The sequence below is a fragment of the Lepidochelys kempii genome, chromosome 3, assembly GCF_965140285.1.
Source record: "Lepidochelys kempii isolate rLepKem1 chromosome 3, rLepKem1.hap1, whole genome shotgun sequence".
NCBI lineage: Eukaryota > Metazoa > Chordata > Testudines > Cheloniidae > Lepidochelys > Lepidochelys kempii.
Genome location: NC_136382.1, coordinates 13,254,181 through 13,266,317, shown reverse-complemented (window position 1 = coordinate 13,266,317; position 12,137 = coordinate 13,254,181). Strand labels below are relative to the sequence as shown.

The 12,137-nt window shown below is 41.3% G+C and overlaps 1 protein-coding gene across 2 annotated transcripts in view; it reads right to left on the bottom strand.

Moving 5' to 3' along the window:
* Positions 1–12,137, bottom strand: part of PKHD1 (PKHD1 ciliary IPT domain containing fibrocystin/polyductin) — a 466,962-nt gene that overhangs the window by 24,485 nt on the left and 430,340 nt on the right. Inside the window, exon 69 of one of the 2 annotated variants that reach the window (XR_012157891.2) lies at positions 10,896–11,343. The exons of the other annotated variant lie outside the window; for it this stretch is intronic. The gene's annotated coding sequence lies outside the window, so the exon portion shown is untranslated. Of the gene's footprint in view, positions 1–10,895; positions 11,344–12,137 lie in introns of those variants that run through there. 2 annotated transcript variants of the gene reach the window in all.

Below are 12,137 nucleotides of genomic sequence, written 5' to 3'. Positions count from 1 at the left end.
ATCTGATCCAAAGCCATCACAGTTGGATTGGGGGATTCAAGGGGTCCATAATGCACTGCGTAGCCTTAATCACATCTCAGTTACGTGCTCGAATCTAGACGACATGAGTAGTGATCAAAGACAGCATCCTACAAACCCTGACTCAGAGAGGGCTGGCTTTCAACCAGCTAAGCCATAGATTGCAAGAGGGAGAAGCATAAAATTAATCTAATAGGTCTTTGGCATCTCTAATGTCTCTGGTTCATTAACCTGTCCTTATTCCCTGAACTGCACTGTTTCATGGAGGTGAGGAAAGGAAGGAGATGGCTATACTGCTTCTGACTTTAGAAGATAAGAACCAAGTAGAAACACGGAGCTTTGTTTTACTTTTTTTAAATTAAAGGTTGGTTAGAAAGATTCTTGTGTGTCTCCAGAAATGATTGCATTTTGATGAAGCGCTTAGAGGTGCAATATGTGCTCGATAATTTTCCAGAGCATTTGATGGAGAGAGAGAACGGGGAGCTTTTTCATGACACAATCAGTATTAACCCAAGGTTTGTAAAACAGAAAAAAAACAAAAAACCACCCACGTTTTTAGTTGGGGAAATTGGTTTCCGTTTAACAAAATGACTTTGCACCCTTCTTATAACGTTTAGATTCTGGCAAACTAGACTCACTGTGTTTTCAGCATATGGCTTTTCAGACAAAAGTTAGTTATTATTTTTTATTACAGTAGCACCTAGAGCCCTCAGCTGAGATCAGACCCCCATAGTGCTCGATGCTATAAATGCACATGGTGAGATTCCGTGCCCGAAAGAGCTTACCATCCAAATAGACAAGACAGAGAAAGGACGTGTTTATCCTCATTTGACAAATGGGGAACTGAAACACAGAGAGACTAAATGATTTGTCCATGTTCACACAGGAAAGTCAATGGCAGAGCTGGGAACTGAATCCAGATCTGAGGCCAGTGCTCTACCTGTAAAGCCATTGTTCTCCATGGCATCAAGGCTCTGCACAGTTCTGCCCTGGCCTTCAGCTCTTCTTTCATCTCCCCTACTGCACCTTGTGCTCTGTCAATACTGCATGCCCTACCATCTCCTCTCACAAGTGGGCATGCTTTTTCTTGTGCCATGCTTGGAATCCAGTCCAGCCTATACCCTTACTCATCACCTTCTTATCCCTCCTCAGAGCTTATTTCATTCAGTCAGCCTTCCACAGCTCATGTCTACTCCTAACCAGATCTTCAGCTGGTGTAAATTACCATAGGTACAGTGAAGTTATGAGAGCTACTTTGATTTACACAAACTAAGGATCTGGTCCCTAATCTACACCTCAGCATTGTTCCTTCAAATTAGGCTATGTTAACTGATAATACAAGTAAGTAAATAACCAAACAAGAAACTATCAAGTCGTGTCTATGAATAGCAGTATGGGAAAACTCCTTATGTGAGGGTAGGTTGAAAAGATGGTGTTTTTAACTTAGAGAGCAGACGAGTAAGAGGGGATATGATGGAGGGACAGAACATAACAATCAGTGTTGAAACGGTAGATCAGAACACTCCTATTTAGTCTCTGTCTAAGAACAAGGCGGCATGCCATTAAATTTAAGACTAATAAAAGGAAATGCTCTTTTACATAGTGTGTGATTAACCTGTGGAACTCGTTGCCACAAGATGGTCAGTGAGGCAAAGTGCAGATTCAGAAAAGCATCATTCATTTATATGGATTTAATGAGAACATCCAAAGTTACAATAGATTATATGAAAATGCATAAGGGCTATGGACCCTGAGGCTTCAGAGAATAAGGCAAACTGCTTCCTGATGAGGGTTAGGAACAAACTTTCCTTGTGAGTGTGTTACTCCATAACTGTCCACTTGAGTGGACTCAGACTGAGAGCGTCTCACATTGAGTTATCTTGAGTTCAGGTTGTTTGGTTGGATTTTTAGTCAATACGGCCTACTTTGTTGTCGACATTGGCAAATCAACGTTTTTTAAAAAAATCAATTTGGGGTTTTTGAATTTTTAAATAAAATTATTGAAGATGTGAAACAAAAAGTGGCTTTGAACTGAAAAACTGGAACTTTTCATTTAGAAAATGTCAAAGTGAAAGGGTTTTTTTTTGGTTTTGGTTTTTTGGCTTGTGTTTTCAACATGAAGCATTTGGCAATGCCAACATGAATTTGCAACGTGTTTCACGGTTGTCAAATTTGCATTTTTTTGCCAAAAATGTTTTGGCTGAAAAATTAGGTCTAACTCCACTAGGGAGCATAAATCCCATTACCTTTCAATGGGGAATGACAGACTAACTTGCCTAAGTGTTGTGTTTTTTTGACAGTGTTACCCTGAATTCTCTCTCTCTCTCATACACACATGCACTCATGTGTAATACTGAACGTCAGCTCAGTTTACATAGTATTTTGGTGTCATTCTTTAAAAAGAAGAATCATAAAAGACCTTTTAGCAAAACTTAATACAAATAGAAACATTTTACAGACAACATTCATCCCCAGAAAGAAAACAATTATTTCTGGACTGAGGCTAGATCTATGCTGCATAGGTTGTGACACCATAGCCCCCTAGTGTAGACACAGCATATGCTGACAGAAGGAGTTTTTCTGCTGATGTAGGAATACTGCCTCCCTGAGCAGCATGAGCTACGCTGACAGAAGCACTCTTCTGATGCCATAGCTGCATCGACACTGAGGATTTGTCGGTATAGCTATGTCAGTCAGAGAATGGTGTTTTCACGCTAGGGTGACCAGATGTCCTGATATTATAGGGACAGTCCCCATTTTTGGGTCTCTTTCTTATATAGACTCCTATTACCCCCCACCCCAGTCCCGATTTTTCACATTTGCTGTCTGGTCACCCTATTTCACGCTCCTGACTGACAGACCTATGCCAAAATAAGTTTTAAATGTAGATCAAGCCTCAAATGTGCCCCCAGAGAGCTGTGAATTGCAACCTGCCAACATTGTAACAGTGCATGAGAACCCCCCAACAGAGAAACCACTAGACAAAAAGTAAACAGAAAAGGAGGACTTGTGGCACCTTAGAGACTAACCAATTTATTTGAGCATAAGCTTTCATGAGCTACAGCTTCCGATGAAGTGAGCTGTAACTCACAAACGCTTATGCTCAAATAAATTGGTTAGTCTCTAAGGTGCCAAAAGTCCTCCTTTTCTGTTTGCGGATACAGACTAACACGGCTGCTACTCTGAAACTAGACAAAAAGTGAAATTCACCACTGTAGTTTTATCACCTAAAATGAGTGAAGTGCAGAAGTCACACCCTCGTGAACATATCGGGAGTAGAAAGTACACTGGGTTTTTAAAGTTTTAATCATCTAGTTATTGAGGTTTTTCAAATTAATTTTGCTATGACAATGTCCTTTTGAAATAAATTCGTACTTCTACAACTGTGGCACCAATATCTTTGTTTTTGAATCATGGATGTTTTAAAATCAAATTTTCCTCTGAATTTTTAGTTTTTTGGGACTTTTCCCCCTCCTCTAGAGATAAATGATACAGTAAATTTGGAAAGTGCTTTGCCTATCCAATTTTAATTTTCTAGTATTAAAATTAAGTTGTTTTTGCGAAAGTATGTGAAGAAACGTATTCTTCTGTTAACAAAAAAAAACCAACGTTTGCTTGGAATAAATCTGGGCAATGGGCTTAAAAAAACAACTGAAAGTAATGTGCTCAGTATTTGTTACCAGTGGCCAAAAATGTGTTTTAATGCATTGAACTTCTGGTCATTCTCCCAGTTTGGACCAGCTGGTTTCAATAACAAAGGAGAAGCCCCTGGTAGAATGAATCGTTGGCACGGGATAGAAACTTTGTCATGGGAAAGTGGTTTCTACTTCTGAAGTGCTTCACAAAAAATAATTCATTCATTAGGATATCCCGTTAATGACGACGTGTAATAATATCTGGGATAAGCCTGCATGTGTTGTCTTGTTTACGCCTTTGCCTTGATGATTTGATATCTGTTTGAGCCTCAAAAATATATGTATATATTTTAAAGGAAATATTATGCGTGCTTCATAGAGCCATTTTGGATGAACAAGGGGTAACTAATACTGCTTAGATCAGTATGAACAGAACGCTGTAAATCACATTCTAGAGAGGGATTGGTTAGAGCAAATACACTACCATTCTATACAAGTTCCTCTTATCTACTTATTAACTTTTTTCAAAATCTAGATAGTAAAGCAGGAGCTGATTGTGGGAAATGGCACATTTTTATTGAGTGTCCTGTTGGTGGCAGTAGTGGAGTTATGGTACATTTATTACACCAGCACAATTAAGCTACTTTTTCACCCAGGTAGAGCTACAACATGCTGTTTAGCAGAGATTCAATCGCCAGTGAAAATCTTCCAAAGCATGTGAGTTTGTTGGGGATTCAACAGTTAAGCTTACATCGGAGAGCAAGAAATGGGAGGGAATGTGAAGCATCAATGATCATTGATCCCCATAAAATGAGAATCTATATGGGGACCAACAAAGCTGGCTCAGGAGAAGGTAAAGTTAAGTACTCTGCATGCTGATCTCATCTGTGACTCTGTGTGTGGGTGGGTGAGTGGCTGTGTGAGAGGGTATGTGTGTGATGGAGAGAGAGAGAGAGAAAGAGTTAAAGAAGAGGGGGTGTGGATTACGCCTCAGTGTTTTAAAGTCATTTGTTTGTCATAAGCCTTAGAGAAAGGAATAGAGGGAGGGAGCGAAAAAGACAGCTGAGGAGGAAGGACATAGTCTGAAAAGATCAGAAATCCTTTCCTCTCTAAGTACTTTCTTAGAAATAACTTTTTAATATATGGTTTCAGAGTAGCAGCCGTGTTAGTCTGTATTCACAAAAAGAAAAGGAGTACTTGTGGCACCTTAGAGACTAACCAATTTATTTGAGCAAAAGCTTTCGTGAGCTACAGCTCACTGCATTTTCTACTATATGCATCCGATGAAGTGAGCTGTAGCTCACAAAAGCTTATGCTCAAATAAATTGGTTAGTCTCTAAGGTGCCACAAGTACTCCTTTTCTTTTTAATATATCTGTACTGATAAAAAATTATATCTGGCAGGGGGAATAAAATCACAGAACAAATTCAGAGTAAGAGCACATGTAAGTATTTTGCTTTGTTCCTAGATGTCTGTGGGGGAAGGAGGGGTTGTGGGATATTTTTCAGTGTGCTTCTATTTTTCCAAGAGTTACTAGTGACTTTGAATGCCTCTGTTTTTCAGTGCCCAAACTGAAGGGGCCTGGTTTTCATAAAGTGCCGAGTACCCGCCTTCTGGAAATCAAGCACCTTTAAGATGCCCCAAGTTGGGCACCCAAAAATTAAACCTCTTGAAATCATTCATCACTTCTGAAAACCTAGCTAGTGTGAGCCTTGTAGAATTAACATTCTTAATTATGGGAGAAAGAGAGGGGAAGGGTGCTCATCCCTCAACAGGAGAGATCCGAAACCGGGATTCTTTCCCACAGAAAATTTTGATGAAAGCAAACAAAAAAAGTCATTTTAATCAAAATTTTTCATAGAAAATTTTGGCATTTCAGCAAAAAACTAAAATCAAACCACAAACTTCATTTTTTGGCTGCAAGTTTTCAGCTGTTGACTATTCAGTGTTTTGAGAAACGAACTGAAAATTTTTGAGAAAAGCAGGTACTTTCTGTGAAAAAAAATCATTTTTGTCAAAAATCCAATTTTTCCTAAAAAAAAAAAAAAAAAGTTTTGATGGACAATTTTCATGCAGCCCTACCCATCAGCTCTGTGTTAAGGTCCTGGCTATGAACTGGAGAGAAGGACTCTCTTAAATCCAGACCGCAAAGAAAAAAATGAAGTGAGGGACCCTGTTAAATCCTTCTTCAAGAATGACCCTTGCCGGTGAAAAAGGAAGGAAGAGAGGCAGAGATCGGAGTTAGAAGGAAGATAAACTCTGTGTAAGAAAAAGGGGTTCTCCAAGGCAATATCCCATTCTTGGGGAGGGAGCGTGGTCTAATGGTTATAGCAGGAGTCTGGAACTCCTGGTTTCTAATTGATTTCTGTGCCTCAGTTTCTTCATCTGTAAAATGGGGATGATGTTACTTAGCCACCTTGGTAAAGTGCTCCAAAATCAATGGGTGAAGAGAGCCAGAAAGTATTATTACTAGCATCCGTTTCATCAGAGGTGACATTAGCTTCTGAGGGAACATCTACACTGGCAGGAAAGGTGTGACTGGGCGTACCATGCTAGCTTTAATCTAGCTAGGATGGGTAACTAGAGTAGTGAAGATGCGGTGGCACAGATTAGCACTAGCAACCAGAGTACAAGCCTGCCAGGGAGCATGAGTACTTATTCTGGTTACTAGCCCATGCTGAAGCTAGTGTGGCTATATCTAAATTACTATAGTTACCCATGTTAGCTAGATTGAAGCTTGCATGGCTAAGCCTACCCATCCTACACTCACACCTTCCCTTGCAGTGCAGCCATACACCCTGGACCCCATCGGTGAGGCTCAGGCACGGAAGGAGCAGGGAGGTGGTGGGGATGGAGGGAGAGGGAGCAGCCATTCTCTGCTGCATCATGCCCTGAATGCTACAGGCGAGTTAATGGTGGCCCTGTGAGAAGTCTGTGTTCCTGTGCAGCTCCCAAAGGCAGGACAGATACTGCACAGAGGAAAGGTAAGGGCCCTGCCCCCATCTAATTTGTTGTTACACATGATCCAAGGGCAAACAGTAAGGAGGGCTGGAGGTAAAAAGGATGAGGGTTACTGCCACACCATGCTGCAGGTCCCCAGAGTAGGTCTGTGCACTGCATGGTGATTCAGTTGAGGAATTAGTACAGTTAAGAAACATAAAGCTGTAAGACAGGTAGCTGGTTCCAAAAATAAAAAGCCAGGGTTCTGGGTGGCAGAGAAGGCCCTGGGGGCACAGCTGCAGGAGCTGTGCGTTCAAGTCACAAAGGTTCAGATAGGAGTCAGTGCATGGTTCTTCATGGTTGGTCTTGGCCTTTGCAGGTGTCCCAAGAGCTAGGCGGATCCAGTGGCTCTTGGACAATTAGTCCCTTACTGCATCTGAAGGGAAATGGGACAATCTCTTCCCCCAGGCGCGCACACGCACGCACACACATGCCTCCTCAATATAAGAATAAAGAGGAAACTTTACAGGCTTGAGATCTGGGTTGTGGGACTGGGACTTGAGATCTGGGTTGGGTTCATAGCTCTGCAGTACACACTGTATATGACCTTAAGCAAAGCCCTTAATCTCTCTGTGCCTCAGGTCCCCTCTAATCATTTAGGGACAGACAGCACCTCTCGAATGGGGGGAAAGGGTCCATCATCCAGCCACAATGGCAGAGGGGAACATCTTGCTGGCATATCTGCTCCTCAGCAGCACCCTGTCCCTGTCCAGCACAGGGAGCATGTCAGGGGAAAGAAGGAGTGTGGTGGAGCAATTACGGACCTTGCACCAGAAGCATAATTTAGAGCAGCCAGCCACTGTCTAAATCGCCTCAGGGCTGGGGCCAGCTCTGAGATTCTAATGATGCCTCTCCCGGCATGGATTTGAGCTCTAGCACAGGAGAGAACCTAGTCTCTTTGAAGAAATCTCTTGCTATGGAGGACCAGTGCCTGGCTTTTATGGGTCTGAGTTGATTCTCTGAAGGGGAGAAAGGAGCTGTGAAGGGAGATCAGAGCTGTGAAGGGAGAATGGGGAAGTGCATTGCACAAGTGAGTTGTAGAGACTTGTGCTTGAAAGCAGGCACGGCATGGTGTATAACCTTACTTTGCTTAAACAAACGCTCTCATAGGCAAAGATTTTTTTATATATATATTTTTTTCTTTTTACTTTTCCAGGGAGCCTAGAGCTTCCATAAGCAGCTGGCAAATCTGTGTTTTCTCTGTGACATTCAGCAGTAAAGTTCCTTGAAAGAAAAAGGAAGAAGAAACAACAACAACAAAAAACAGAAGAAACCTCATGATTCCCAAGTGACTGAACTGAAATAAACAGAGTCAATGTGGAAACTAGTGTTGATTCCTGCCCTTGGATTCTCACTCACTTTGACCCCATGAATAGCAGCGACATTCCAGAGGGCAGGGCATGAGAGGCAAGAGGAGGCCATGTGAGATGCATGTAGCAATGTGTCTGTTATAAACATCATGCCCTGAAGCTAATATCACAAACCACGTGCTAGTATTTCCACTCAGCTGCCATTAAGACCTTAGTAGTGGTTGATCTTATTTGTTCCCTCTTTATAAGAGCTTAGGAAGTCACCAGCTTACAGGACCACGCACAATTGTTTTCTCAGTGCATATAACTGCACCCAGTTAGGAGAGTACACATCCATGGTAGTGACGGGCTCAAACCAAACACCTGCACCAAGCAATGTGAGGGCCTGTAACGCAAATGAACCCCATCTTTACAAAGGGAAGAATCCAAAACCCAGTTCTGAAAACCTGTGAGTTTTTGGGTGTTGGAAATCTGGATCCAATCTCACAGTCCATGCCAATCTCTAAGCAGTTTAACATATAGGGCAGAGTCTGATTAGTCCCTCCACTGTAACTCTGGAGTGACTCCATTGTGGTTACTGCACTAGTGTAACTGCGATCAGAACTGGGCTCACATTGTGGTAAGTGACAATGAATGACATGCTAAGGTACCAATTCTATTTGCAAAGTAGCTAATGCAGAAACTTGCAGAATATTTGAACTAATCATTTTAACTCTGGTAAATTCAAGAGTGGTGTTTTTTGGGTTTTTTGAAGTTTCAGTACTGTGAGCATGCGTGTAAGTGACTATGCATGTGGGTGGGAATTTCATTTTACATTGATCAGTGACAGGCTGCATGCAGAAGGTTGGGAGGAGCACTGTAAAACTGGATGTTTATCATCTCCAGATTATCTGAGATCTGATATATTTAGAAAGAACCTTTTTTAATTTATATTTAAATGAATTCTCTAGCCTTTGACTACATTTTGTTTACGTGTTAGTGTTGCCAATTCTTGGGATTTTCATTGCGAGTCTCATAGAGATTTGATGTGTTTTTCTTAAATGAAATGAGCCAAACATCAGGGGGTAGTGAGTTCCACACTGGGTCACCATAGCAAAGATTCACTAGCCTGCTGACTTCAGGTGAGATAGTGCAACCCCTATGCACTGGGTGGTAGGTGAGCACAAAAACTGCCAGGCAAAGACTCCAGGAGGAGTTTGTGAATAGAATCACAACTAGTCCCATTCCGAGCTTTATAAATAGGCTTGGAAGGATTCGATTTTTATCTGTCACTGTCGATAAGCGTAGATTTCATTTTACACACACAAACTGAGGAAAAAATATTTCCAGCCATAATAAATAGAAATGTACAGATACGTAAAGTAAGAAGAATGCTACTGAGAACATATTAGAGTGTGATTTAAGACTATTTTACTTTGTATGTTATGACATGCGACGTTGGCAATTAGTGTTTTAACGGTTATGAAGCTTTAACTCTTTGAATCTCAATGCCTACTGTCATTAACTACTTATGGTCTGACCCCCCCACATAACTTCCTGCAATTGTGAAAATTTAAATAGAAAAAAATACTATAAAATAAAACACTGATATATACCATCAAAGTTACAAAAAATAAAACAAAAATTGAATTTATAAACCATTAAATGGAATACACCACTTAATAGGCAGCCAATATAAAAAGCCAAAGCAGGCTGATGACGATCACAATATCTCTTGCCCATGAGCAATGTGCTGCCGGTTTGGGTCGGCAGTACTGTGTCCAGAACATTTACCTATAATATGTTTTCATGTGTCTATATCTATTTTTTAAAACTCCCACCTATTCTTCATCACTTGATCATAATTTGTGTCATAGTTGTGTCTAGAGATCACAGCTATGATTGGAGCTCTGTTTTACTGGGCACCATGCAGACACCTGGTAAGAGACAATATTTTCCCCCAAGGAGCTTTTAGTCTAATAGACAAGACAAAGAATGAGACAAAAAGTATTCTTGTCCCCATTCTACAGATGGGGAATTAAATTACAGTGAGATTAATCCAACAAAATTCACCCAGCCCTGTGGCAGAGCCAGGAGTTAAACCCAGCACGGTTGAGTCCCTATCAGTGTCTTAACCAGAGGACAATCCTTCCTCTAAAACATCTGCTTTTAGTCCAATTTTTTTTAGAGTGTTCTGAAATGTGTAGGCTTTTTTTAATTTAAATTGAATTCAGCAATGTTTTATTAAACTACCATGGGTTCAGCTCCTGTTGCTACAGTTTCAAGCTGAAAAGACTGAAAATGACCTCTTTTGCTTTACTTATTTTGCCCGCAAGGGCTGGGGGGGAGATACCAGTGAAAGGAGGACACTCAGGCCTAAGAATAGTAGACTATGCTTTATTGAAGGAAGGAAGAACTTACGCTCCAATCTGTGCAGGGAGCCCCTAGGATGCGTGGAGGGGCTGCAGGGGACTCTGGCTGTTCAGGACAGCTGACCAGGCAGGACTCCGCCGCGGGGGAGTCCTCTGTGGCGCTACATTCCCCGGCTTATCTCGGGGTTACATGGGGTCACAGCTGGTTACATTCTTATATATATAATTTATGCTTATTACATAAACTGACTCATTTACAGGCAAAAATATGCTGAGCTATGCTACAATATCTTTTGGCAGGGTCTGTCGGACAAAGTTCATTGAAACTGCCTGCATTCTCCGCTTACATCCAGTCACATACTCAGTCCACCACTTAGCTCCTCGACAATCTTCCGCAACCTTGCCCCTACACTTATAAACCCAATACACACTCACCACTCCTGAATACTTGTCAGTCTTATACTTCTGTAATCTTACAATTTAAATCTATTTAATATACATTGATTATCTATGAAATAGCAACTTAATTGACCATAATACCAAATAACACAGTGAAAAATGGATGCTAAAATGAATTAATTGGCTACAAATAGAACAAAAATATTAATTTGCCTTGGAAGAGGAATTCTTAAATTTCTGGAGCTGGAGAACGTGGAAGCCCTGATTCTGGGATACTCTGCCTGGCAGGCTGCCCCAGAGCTGGGAAGTTTGAAAACACTGGCTTTGAGTAGCAGAGCAGCCATGCAGCTGGGAACGATTTTCTGACAGAAAACTCAGAATTTTTCCAGCAACATTGACATTTTCTCATGGAAAATTTTAGGGTTTTTTTTTTTGTCTAAAAGCAAACTGTTTTGATTTGGATATGATGTTGCCTTGTGGAGTTATAATTTTGCTGCCTTGTCTCCTATGAGCCAAGCTCCATGACCAGACTTCTCCCATCATGCACCATGACCAGGGATTCCATGCGCACCGCCTCCTTTCTCCAAGAGGGAAGAACACGAGAGACTTAGTTCAACCAGGGAGCCCAACCTATAGAAGAGAATGGGAGTATTAGGCACCCAAACTACAATTCCCATGAAGCATCGCAGCAGCACTTCCAAATCAACATTTTAAGTTTTCAAATTTTGACCAAAAAATGGAAATTTTCTGCAGAGGAAAAAAAATTCTTACGAGCTTTACCTACAGCATATATGAAAGCTTCAGCGAGCTGGTCAAGGCAACCAATCATTCTTCTGTCTTAAACAAGCAGCTAAATGTATGAAAGGAGCTTCATCTGTCCCATTAGCCATCAGCTGCCTATCGCCCTAGGCAAAGAGAACATACTGGGGGGGGGGGATTGTTCTATTTTCTTTTTCAGTTGGCTAGTTCCGTTTGAGTCAGTGGCTCAGATTAATTACTAGACGATAAATAACAAAGCATAATAAGAAGCGAGGCAGGGGTGAATCTGATTAGATAAATGAGAACCAACCCAGATTTTCTCCCCAAACTCAGACACGGGTTTTTAATGAAGTTTGAAAAAGCAGAGTTAACTTTCTTTCACTTTTGCTCACCTGTTGGATTTCTGGGCTCAGCCCTCTGAGACACTAGCCAATCTCGATGCCAAAGGCAACAAAACAGAAAGGATTGTCCCAGTGCACTATCCTAGGACTTAGATGGCACAGGTTTGAGTCCCTGCTCTGCCACAAATCACTTAATCTTTCTGTGCCTGTGAAATGGGGATGATAGTACTTCCTTACCTCATAGGAGCAAGTATTGTGAGAATGAAGACTGTGAGGCACTCAGGTGCTAATGAGGGGCATGTAAGTATGTTAGATAGATAGGAG